This window comes from Peromyscus maniculatus, chromosome 23 (assembly GCF_049852395.1).
Source record: "Peromyscus maniculatus bairdii isolate BWxNUB_F1_BW_parent chromosome 23, HU_Pman_BW_mat_3.1, whole genome shotgun sequence".
NCBI classification, from domain to species: Eukaryota; Metazoa; Chordata; class Mammalia; order Rodentia; family Cricetidae; genus Peromyscus; species Peromyscus maniculatus.
Window position 1 is genome coordinate 4,117,645 of NC_134874.1, and position 11,835 is coordinate 4,129,479.

Genomic DNA, 11,835 nt, shown 5'->3' on the forward strand with positions numbered 1-11,835 from the left:
AGTTTGGATCTCAGCTCAGGCACCTGCATTCATATGCACACCCCACACACCGAGAGACATACATACATACATCATATGTACACCTCCACCTCTGTCACACACAGACATATACACATAAACACTATATATATATATACATATATATACATATATAAATTTTAAAAATAAAATTTGAAATCCTTCTGCTTAATGTAGACAAAACGTTATGTGAAAATGCACAAATATCACCCAAAATGCTTTATGCCCTTTATTTATTTATTTATTTTAGTTTTTTTTTTTTTTTTTTTTGAGACAGGGTTTCTCTGTGTAGCCTTAGCTGTCCTGGAACTTGCTCTGTAGACCAGGCTGGCATCGAACTCAAAGATCTGCCTGCCTCTGCCTCCTGAGTGCTGGGATTAAAGGCATCTGCCACCACCACTCTTTTTATGCCCTTTATTTTTTAAATATAGAAATTTCATTTGAAGTATGTTCTAGTTCTATAGAGCTTGGCTATTTAATAAATTCCTAGAAATATTTTTAGATTTACTTATTTTTATTTTATGTGTATGAGTATTTGTCTACATGTTTATTTGTGTCCTACATGCTTGCCTCGTGCCCTCGGAGGTCAGAAAAAGGCTTCAGGTCCCTTCAGATCCCTTCAGGTCCCTTCAGATCCCTTCAGGTCCCTTCGGGTCCCAGGCTTCAGGAACAAGAGTTACATATGGTCGTGAGCCACCATGTGGGAGCTGGGAATCAAAGCTGGCTCTCTGAAGAACAGCCAGTACTGTTAGCCACCAATTCTCTCTCCAGCCATAGCCATTCACTATCTTTATGGAAGAAATGCTTAATTCTGGAAAGGTAAATGCCTGTACCCACGTCTGTGCCCTGGGCACCCCCAATTCCATTGCCTCCTTTAACTGATCCTGTCTTCCCTGCTGGGTTAGGAAAATGAGCTGACAGTCCAAGAATTAGAGGTTACATAAAAATACTGCACATAAACAGCAGGCACAAATATTTACCAAATGATTTCAAGTTTGGTCTAAAATAAATATTTGGCTATAGACTTAGTACAAGTGTTTAATTGCAGCTTGTTCTTAAATTGGAGCAATGCTGCTTCTAGTATCCCTTTTCTTTGTAAGCATTATAAATGTTAATAAAGCCTTAATTTTTTCTTACTCTATGTTACAATAAAATGTATGTTGAAATAGAAACAATGTAAAATTTAAAAATACAAATAATTAAAAATAAATCTCTCTGCTTAGTGGGGATGACAGCTCAAGTTCACATGTGTCCCCAGGCACCACTTGGGCAGCATGCACACTTTCATATGAATAAATCGGTCTCAATTCTTTAAGTCTCTAAGAATGACAGGAATCAGAATCTTTAACTGGGAAAGAATGCTGACGGTTATGAAAAGGAATTTCAGTGTGTCTTGTGTGAAGTAAGCAAATAATGATTAAACTTTCTTCCTCAGAAGAGCTGCTTACGAACACTGTCAAGCACGCCCCAATGCCAAGAGCAGGGGAGCACCCCCTCCCCCCCCTCAACACTCTCATCATGCTGATCCAGAAACAGCTACAGCTCTGTTCACCCGGGATGGGGGACCTCAGCAGCTGTTAGCACCTGGGGACTCAATTCCACAATGTGGCTGTTGCTCCTCCGCCAAGCCACCATGTGACTAGACTGTCTAGTCACGTGACAGGCTGTCTTGGCTCCCCCGAGGCAGGGACAACCCCAATGGGAAGCAGTGGTCTTCACTTGGCCTATCAGAATCCTTGTGGCTTCAGCAACAGCTGCAAGTGCTGCTTCCCTGGATGGTAACTCGGTGTTTTCACGTGCTGACGGTGACTGTGCCTTCTCCAGCAAGATAAAGTCCCTTTAACTAGCCTTTAAAACGGTTAAAGAAACTGTGATCACTGCTTAGCATATTGAAAAAATAAAAATGAGTAATACTGTCCACAATCCCCAGTGCCATCAATTCATTAATTAAAAGCAGGACATCTGCCAGATGTGGTGATACACACCTGTCACCCCAGCACTCCAGAGGCTAAAGGAAATGACCTCTAGCTCAAGGCCATCCTGGACTACAGAGCAAGTTCCTGGTCGGCCTAGGCAACAAAGTAAGACCCTGTTACAAACAAAACCTAGGAAGTGAAGTCTACCAAAGCTTATCCAAGGCCTGCCATACCGTCACATTTCTCTAGCAAGCACCCATAGTCCTGAAAACATGGACCAATTCACCAGTGTTAATCCAGGCACAACCAGACTCTGAAACCAGCATGCAGCAGTACACTGCAGTGACCAGCCCAGTCCCTGGTCTCAGTCAGTAGGTCTGGTAGAAAGAAGCCCACAGCAGAAGTTAGGAGAAGGGATGCATTACACTGGCCCAGACCCTGACGCTGGCAGGGGCTCACTACAAAAAGGAAATGCTGTTTCTAACTTAAGGACTCATACTGTACTACACCCATCTTACCTTCAAACTGTACATGAAATTCAGGGGAAAGATGAGTCTCGAAGGCTCCTGGAGCACAGCTCTGACAAAAATCTAAAAAGCCAGAGGCAGAACAGCTGGTGTCTCCAGCACTGACCAAGAATAGAGCTACTAGGAAGCTCCAGACAGGCAGCTGGATTCATGGAGGTCAACAGTGGTGCCTCCCAGGCAGCCAGAGTGAGGACTCTCTCTACTAAAAGGACAGACTCCTTAAAACACAGCCTGATACTGCAAGAAATGTCATTCACAGTTTTTAACAAATCTTTTTGTTTGCTTGTTTTGTATTTCGAGATAGGGTTTCTCTGTGTAGCCCTGGCTGTCCTGGAACTCACTCTGTAAACCAGGCTGGCCTCAAACCAAGAGATCAGCCTGCCTCTGCTTCCTGAGTGCTGGGATTAAAAGCAAGTGCTATCTTAAAAGGAAGTGTTTGTAACTGCCCAGTGGCCTCTGATGCCCTAGAGGTGGAGTTACAGAGCTATCAGCTGTCCACTGTGGGTAGTGGGAACTGAATCAGGTTCTTTGCTAAAGCAGTGCACACTCTTAACCACTGAACCATTTCTTCAGCCTCTGATTCATGGTTTTATAAAACAGATAATTGCATGTGTTATTTTGCAGCAAACAGGAAGAACTTGCCTTTCCTCCCCCCAGTACTGACAATAAACCTTGGGTCTCAAGCACACTGCCCTAGAGCTCCATTCAGCCTCAGCTTAGTTGTGAATTCAAAGGTTCAAAGGCAGGCATGGCAGTCATTGCACACCTATAATCCCAGCACTCGGGATGGTGAAGCAGGAGAATCCAAAGTTTGAGGCTACAGAGGTTCTTCTCCCAGAGAGCACTCCACTTCCCACAGCACTGTCAGCCACATTACAATGCAATCCTTTCCAAACTCTGAAGAGACCAGTCTTGTACCTGGAACTAAGTCCGTGTGTCCTTGAAACAGACAGAAGGAGAGGCAAACAGACCAAACAAACACAAGCGTAAGGCCGAAATACGGACACACATTTGAACAGGCATCTCCTGACAGGTGCAAAAGCACAGACCCATCACTCCCCGCTCCTAAAATTAAGCATTCTTCCCTCTTCAGAGACTGAACTTGAACTCAATGTCTAAAATGCTCAGGCCAAGGGCTGGAGAGATGACACCAGTATATGAGCCCAATATGTGCTCTTTTTTGGTTTGTTTTGTTTTGCCTGATACTGCAAGAAATGTCATTCACAGTTTTTAACAAATCTTTTTGTTTGCTTGTTTTGTATTTCAAGACAGGGTTTCTCTGTGTAGTTTTGGTGTCTTTCCTGGAACTCACTCTTTAGCCCAGGCTGGCCTCGAACTCACAGAGATCCACCTGCCTCTGCTTCCCAAGTGCTGGGATTAAAGGCGTGCGCCACCACCGCCCAGCCCAATATGTACTCTTAAAGCTCAGTTCCTAGAAGCTATGACAGGCTACTCACAACATGACAGGATGGAATGCCTCGGGCTTCTGTGGGTACCTACACTCATGTACATGCATCATGCACACACACACACACACACACACACACACACACACACACATGAGCATGTGTGATCACGGGCTAAGGTGGGACTGAGGACCCATCACTTAACAGTTTAGCAGAAGTACATTAGCTCACAGATTCTCCTCTCCATAGCTGCACTCTCTGACAGACATTTAACAGTGAGAGAACAGGAAAGCGGTTGATGTCTACACTGTCCTACACACTTCATGTACCTTTCCTTTCGACTGACAACAACCCTGCAAGACTGGGTGAAAATACTACAGTGGAGGAAACTGCTCAGAGGGACTAGGGAAGTGACCAAGCCACAGCTAGTCGACTGAGGGCGAAACCCTGGGCGGTCTGGCTGTGAAAGTCTACACTGCACGATCCCTGGCCTCGGAGCCACTACACCCAGTCTTAGAGCAAGGCTCTACCACAGGACCTGGAGCTCACCAAGCCTGGGTCGCTGGCTGAGATTCGGAACTGCCCTCCTCTTCCTCACCACCCTGCCGCTTCAGTGAATGAGAGAAGATGTATCCCCAAATGGTTTATCCTTTTGCAGAAAGACAGTAAGGGAGTTGTTTTTAATTAGAGTATCAGGAACTAACATAGCTGAGACTATTCACTCCGATCACTGCAAGATACGCTAGAGCATTAAACAGAGGATGAGAAGACACCTTTAATCCCAGCACTCTGTGAGTTCCAGGCCAACCTGTCTACACAGTGAGTTCCAGGATGCCAGGGCTTCATAGAAAGACCCTGTCTCAAAACAAACAAGTATGTCACCTTAGGATTTGAGGTCTACCCACTCCTCTAAGTGCACTACACTCTGGCACTTGTGGTGGCTACCACTGACCAGTGCCATCAAGGCCAGCCTGTATGCACCTGGTGCTTCAATCATATCACACCGTTTGCCCCACTGAAAGAGGCTGTGTCCTAAGCATTACCGCTCATCAGATGGAAGGAGCCCAAACAAGTATGGCCTGGCCTCGGGGAAAGGTCTCCAGCTTCAGTTTGACATCTGAGCATTTGATACCAGTAGGCAGAGAGGAATTACCTGTCCCTCATGCTCTCTCTATAAAGGCAATAAAGATGTCAGCAATCAGGAAACCTACTGTCTTCAGGATAATCCCAGCTAACTTGTAAATTGTCCTTCACCCAGTAAATACCCAGTGGGCACTAGTGACTAAGCTGTGAACAGCAGAACATCAGTCTGCCTTCCATGGGGCTCTTCTTCGTCCTCTGCGTTCACCGGGAAGACAGCTTCATACTGCCTGCTCAAATCCATGTCCAGATCCTTGTATCAGACAGCAGTGATCTGTTATGATAGTTAAGGGCAGGAGCGATGTCAGCGAGTGTGAAACCTGCCAAGGAGTCAACCACCCACCCACCCACCCCCGAGACAAGAAGAGTCTAGAGAGCGGGAGGGAGTGGAGTAATAAGCTCCTCAGGAGACTTGAGAACTGACAAGTCAATGAGGAGCCTGGAGAGGACAAGGCAGGACGCCATCAGAAACGATTTCCATCCACAACCACATTAAGAAGTCTGAAGCTGGCAACACAGCTCAGTGGTTGAAGACACTCAGAAAACAAGCCTGCAAATCGGAGCTGGATCCTCAGAACCCACAAAGCTGGAAGTTGTCTTCTGACCTCCTCAGGTATTTATTCTGTGGCAGATGTGCCCACCATTACATATACATATGCATGCAGACACATGTGCACACCATTCATACACACATATTTCACTCATACATACACATCATTCACACATGTACACCACTCATATAGACACATCATTCAGACACACAAACATCATTAGTACACAATAAATAAAATTAAAAGAAATAAATCTGGACTTACTTTGGAGGGTGGACAGCTCCAATATCTGAAAAAGCAACACTTTTTGCTCTACAGCCCCTTCAAAGTGAATTAATTCAATTCTTTCCTCAACTCTCTCACATGTGGCTTTTAACTTACAGAACTAAAATGCCAGATCACTTGGGAGGCTGCGGCAGGAGAACTGGTGTGAGGTTGAGGCTAGCCTGGGCTATAGTGAAACCCTGCTGCAAAACAAAATAAAAAGGAAAACAACAAACCAGACAGACAGACAGATAAAAATGTGGTTTACGGTCTAAGTAAGTAATTTTTAGTTTGTAAGAACTTACTACTTTAAAATTTTAGTTCTGGTGCTTCAATGGGCACTATTTAAAAAAAAAAAAACTAACTCACAAATGTAACTGAAAGGGTGTGTAAAAAAATATCCTTAAAAATAAAAACATGCTGGACAGAGGTGGCACACACCTTTAATCCCAGCACTCAGGAGGCAGAGGCAGGTGGATCTCTGTGAGTTCAAGGCTAGCCTGGTCTACCAAGTGAGTTCCAGGACAGCCAGGGCTACACAGAGAAACCCTGTCTCAAAAAAAAAAAAAATTTTTTTTAATTAAATTAAAACACAGTATCAGTTTTAAAAATATACAGCCGGGCGGTGGTGGCGCACGCCTTTAATCCCAGCACTCGGGAGGCAGAGGCAGGCGGATCTCTGTGAGTTCGAGGCCAGCCTGGGCTACCAAGTGAGTTCCAGGAAAGGCGCAAAGCTATACAGAGAAACCCTGTCTCGAAAAACCAAAAAAAAAAAAAAATATATATATACAAAGAATATAAATAGGTCTCCAAAGAAGACAAGCAAGTGCTGGTGGACCTCATAGAACAATGCTCGCTATCGCCCTACAACAGAAACCAGGCCCACACGGTACCACTCACACTCAGAAGATGGCTAGAATCTAAGGGGCAGGGAATAACAAGTGTTGGTAAAGATGCAGAAAACTGTAGCCTTCACTCATTGTGGGTTACAAGTGTCAAACACTGTAGCTGCTTTGGAAAACACCATGACAATTCCTCCAAATAGTTAAATACAGGCTTACCAGATAACCGGCAATTCCATTCTCGGGTCAATATTCAAGAGAAAAGAAAATACATTTTCACAAAGACACTTATACATGAATGAATGCTCATAGCAGACTTACTTGCAGTAACTAGCCCAAAAGGCAAACACCCAAATATCCACCAATTACAAATGAAGAAACAAAATATGGTATGTCCATACAATGAAATAGTATTCAAGCATAAAAAAATATCCCATATATACTACAGAATACATAAATGTTTTTGTTTGGTTGGTGTTTTGTTTTGTTTTGTTTGAGACAGGCTTTCACTGTGTTGTGTAGCCCTGGCTGTCCTGGATCTCACTCTGTAGACCAGGCTGGCCTCAAACTCACAGAGATCCTCCTGCCTCTGCCTCCCAAGTACTGGGACTAAAGGTGTCCGCCACCACTGCCAGGGCATAAATCTTATACTATGTTTAAAGTGAGAAACAAAATCCACATTCTGAATGTTCTAGACACAGTATGTCCAAGGAGGGCAAATCCACACGGAGGTAGATTAGTGGTTGCTAGGACTGGAAACAGAGAATGCACATGGGACTTCTCTCCTGGGTGATGAAATACTTTAAATTGAGTGTAGTGATTAAATGGCCGCACTACTCTGTGACAATCCTACACCCTGGTGAACTGTGTACCTTAGGTGAGTTAAACTGCATGGCATGTGAATTACAGTCAATAAAGCCACTATGAAACAAAAAGAACCCACCGTGCACTGTCAGAGGACTAGGCAGGTGCTAAAATAGTAGAGAATCTTGTCCGTAAACTTCAGAACCTCAACTAGGGCAACGAAAACCCAAGAGATTCCATTACTCAACATCTAGGTACTAGGCCATGCTGAAATATTCATGAAGAATTCCATGTTTTAATACAGAAGGCTGTCTCTAGTTTAAAAGACACAAGCAACTACCAGAAGAGTTCTGATAACTCGGAGACGCTGACGCAGGGAAGTCACCCAATGGAACACAAGCCCCAGAGCCTTGACCACATGGGTCAGTAGGCAGAGTGTCAAAGTGGCTCTCACTGCACCACCCAGGAGAGGTCAATCACTGTTTCTAAAGCACCAGTTTGTGACATCAAAATGTTAAATGAACATCGTGCTCTCCTAAAGAACTGAGCTTTTCACATCCCCACTTACTTAGCTAAGAAACTAATACCTTACCCCTTCAAACATTCTATCACATAAGCATTAGAGCGACTCCCCACACGGCTGGAGTGGATCCCAGAAGTAATGTTTAAAAATGCTATTGAACAGGCTGGAGAGATGGCTCAGCAGTTAAGCGCTGCTCTTCCAGAGGTCCTGAGTTCAATTCCCAGCATCCACATAATGGCTCACAACCATCTGTAATGAGATCTGACACCCTCTTCTGGTGTCCCTGAAGACAGATCACTCATATATATTAAATAAATGAATGAATGAATGAATGAATGAATGAATGAATGAATAAATAAATAAAGGTATTTAACAATCCTGAATATAAAGTTATATATAAACACAAATACTGATTAACATAATCTAGTCAAAGTAACAAATAACCATGAAAACTTTAATGCCGCCCGCAGTGACATTTCTACACGATAATTATGTTAAAACTCATGACACTGGGAGACTGGAGATATGGCTAAGATGTTAAGAGCACTTGCTGCTCTTCCAGAGGACCTAGGTTCAGTTCTCAGCACCCACTCAGGTGGCTCACTACCATCTGTAACCCCAGCACAAGGGGATCCCACGTCTCTGGGTGCACTCATGCACATACCCACCACACACACACACACACACACACCAAAAAAAAAAAAAACTTAAAATGATAATAAAGATCTCTTAAATTCATCAGGCTTTAATGTATGGTCCACATTTAAAACATAAGTAACACATACATACAGAGAAACAGAGAAACCTTGTTCTGGTGTCTTTTATTTATTTATTTATTTATTTATTTAATTTTTATTTTATGTGCATTGGTGTTTTGCCTGCATGTATGTCTGTGTGAGGGTTTCAGGTCTCCTAGAACTGGAGTTACAGACAGTTGTGAGCTGCCATGTGGGTGCTGGGAATTGAACCCTGGTCCTTTGGAAGAGCAGTCAGTGCTCTTAACCTCTGAGCCATCTCTCCAGCCCCATGTTCTGATTTCTTAAAGCAGTGTGCATCTGACCTTTATAACAGTCTGTCTGTCAACTACCAAAAGACAGGGCACTTCTAGACCTATAGTACAAGGCAAGTCTGCTTTATCTTTTTTTTTCTATTCATGTATGTGTCTTAGGGTTATTATTACTGTGAAGAAACACCATGACCAAAGCAACTTGGGGAGGAAAGGGTTAATCCAGCTTACACTTACTTCCACACCATAGTTTATTATCAAAGGAAGTCAGGACAGGAACTCAAACAGGGCAGGAACCCGGGGGCAGGAGCTGATGCAAAGGCCATGGAGTGTGCTGCTGACTGGCTTGCTCTTCATGGCTTGCTCAGCCTGTTTTCTTATAGAACCCAGGGCTAGGAGCCCAGGGGTGGCCTCACCCATAATAGACTGGGCCCTCCTCACATGAATCACCACAAAAAAAAGCCCCACAGGCTTGCCTACAACTGGATCTTATGGAGACATTTTCTCAGCTGAGGCTCCCTCCTCTCTGGTGACTCTAGCTTGTGTCAAGTTGACATAAAACTATCCCAGTACAATATGCAACCTCTTAGACCCGATGTTTAATATCAGGCTGTCTGCCCAAACATTGCTGAGTGTGAAACACACCTCCAAGGCTCCCTAGGTCAGTCTCCTGACATACGCAGAACCAAACACTCAACCGCCTTTGGCCTCGGAGCTCCTCGGAGGCTGCGGAAGGGAATATGAACTACCGATCTGTCTTCACAACTGAACAGGCGGCAGGAAGCAACTGCTTGTACTTCATCGTGTTCCTGCCTCTACTAGCAGGCCCCAGTGTCAGGGTTCTGCCAGACAAGGACAATGAGACGCTTTATTATATAGGGTGACTAAGAGCCTCCCAAGTACTGTTTTAGAATATAATCCTGGCAAGGAGGGCCGTGGTAGGGGGGGTTTACAATATTTTGTGCCAACCATTCCCAAAACTAAACATATGTGGCACGGTGTACCAACACGCTCTGCGGTCAATTCTTTTTAAATGCTTACAGGAAGGGAAGGCCTTAGGATCTTGCAATCCTGGGAGAGAGGAACAACTTGCAATTTGCTTCTCACTCCGAATCCCACGGCCGAAATGTGTAGAGCAAGCCGTTCCGGCACCACAAAACAAGGGCAGCCCACATGAAGGCCAAATATAGGATGCGATTCTAAACCACGGTGGAGCGAAGCTTGCATTTCCTTTTCCAGCCTCCAAACACCCTTTGAACACTCCCAAAAAAGGACGTCGGGGCCGGCACCTCCCTCCGGGAGGAAGCCCCTTTCTTCTCGGCAAGCCCTGCAGCCGGCCACTTCCCCCTCCCCAGCGCATTCACATCCCTGAAGAACGGGGCTGCTGTGCGTACACCCGCGGGGGGACCGGCGGCGGAGCCGGGCTGGGCGTCCCCACCCTCCACCTCTGATGTCATCCTGGCCATCGCGGCGCGGATGAGCCCCACCTGCCCCGCGGGTCATTCGGTTCCGCACCCGGCCTCCCTCCAGGGTTAGTCCTCCGGGCCACGCCGCTGCAGCCTGCCCCCGCCCCAGCTCTTCAGGGTCCAGGAAGGCCATGCACCCCGAGCCAGGCGGAGCCCCCGGGCGGGCGGGCGAGCGAGCGGGCGAGCGAGCGGGCGAGCGAGCGCCCTCGCCCCGCGCACCCGGCCCCACGTGAGCGCCCAGCCCCGGGCCTCCCCGCAGCCCTCAGCTACCGCCTCACGGTGGCCGGGCCCGAGGCCGAGCGCCCGCTGCCCGCTGCCCGCTGCCCACCGCCCGCAGACGGCCATTCCCCGGCCGCAGCACCCGGGCACGCGCGTGCGCCCCCCCCCTCCGCCGCAACACTCCGCGCCGCCGGCTCCTGTCAGCCCTGGAGCTTCACACGCCGGCCCCCCGAAGGCCCGCCCGCCCGCCCCGGCTCGCTCCCGAGCCGCCTCGCCTGGGCGCGCGCCGCTTACCAGAGCCCGGGTGCCCGAGGCGCTGCCGCCGCCGCCGCCGCCGCCGCCGCCGCCGCCCGCCGAAGTCCCAGCTGCAAAGCCCCGCGAAGCCTCCAACCGCTGCCGCCTCCCGCCTGGCACTGAGCGCCGCGCGGGGGAGGGGCGCGGCCGCCCGCCGCTGCCCAGGCCTCCTCGCGCAAGGCCCCGCCCCCCAGCCCCGCGCCACGCCCAATCAGCGCCGCCGAAACGCGCCTCGCCACGCCCACTTCCGGAGGTGCGGGGTTAAGAGGCCCCGCGACTCCTTAGCGCGCCCCCTCTGGTAGCGTGGGGCAGCGCAGGGAGGCTCCGAGCCCACGCCCGCTTCCCTGGGCATTTGAATGGCCGGGCGGCCACGCCCATGGGCTCCTTCGAGCCCCGCCCAGTTCTTTAGAACCTGAGTGGGCGTACTTAAGCCCCGCCCACCGGCCCTGTGGCGCCTCCCTATGCCCTGGGTCTTCTGGCGCCGCTAACTGCCCATCGAGCCCGCGATCCAGGCCCGGCCCCCGCAAACCTAACTTCCCCAAGCTCAGCACCGCCAATCCCCCGCTCGGAGATCCAAAAGCCCGGTCCCGGAACCCGTCATCATCCTATTTGCTGCACCCCAGGCCCCGCCCACGGCCCTGCTGGTCCTGAAACTGCAAGCCCCGCCCCCAGATTCTTAGACGCCCCGCCCCCAGATTCTTAGAAGCCCCGCCTCCGTCAGGGCCGGCTCACGCTTCTCACCCACGCCCCATTCCTCCCACTACTGTCCTGAATCACAGCCCAGGACCGACCGGGTGGCCGCCCTTGGGCTCGGCCACACCTTACCCGAGAGAGCTAATGACTCCTGTCCTCAGGTGAG

General features: G+C 48.3%; 1 protein-coding gene across 1 annotated transcript in view; it reads right to left on the reverse strand.

Annotated features, from left to right (window-relative positions):
- Window positions 1-11,102, reverse strand: part of Coro1c (coronin 1C) — a 77,450-nt gene extending 66,348 nt beyond the window's left edge. The window contains exon 1 of the mRNA XM_076559936.1: window positions 10,977-11,102. The gene's annotated coding sequence lies outside the window, so the exon portion shown is untranslated. The remainder of the gene's footprint in view (window positions 1-10,976) is intronic.
- Between the last annotated feature and the right edge of the window lie 733 nt (window positions 11,103-11,835).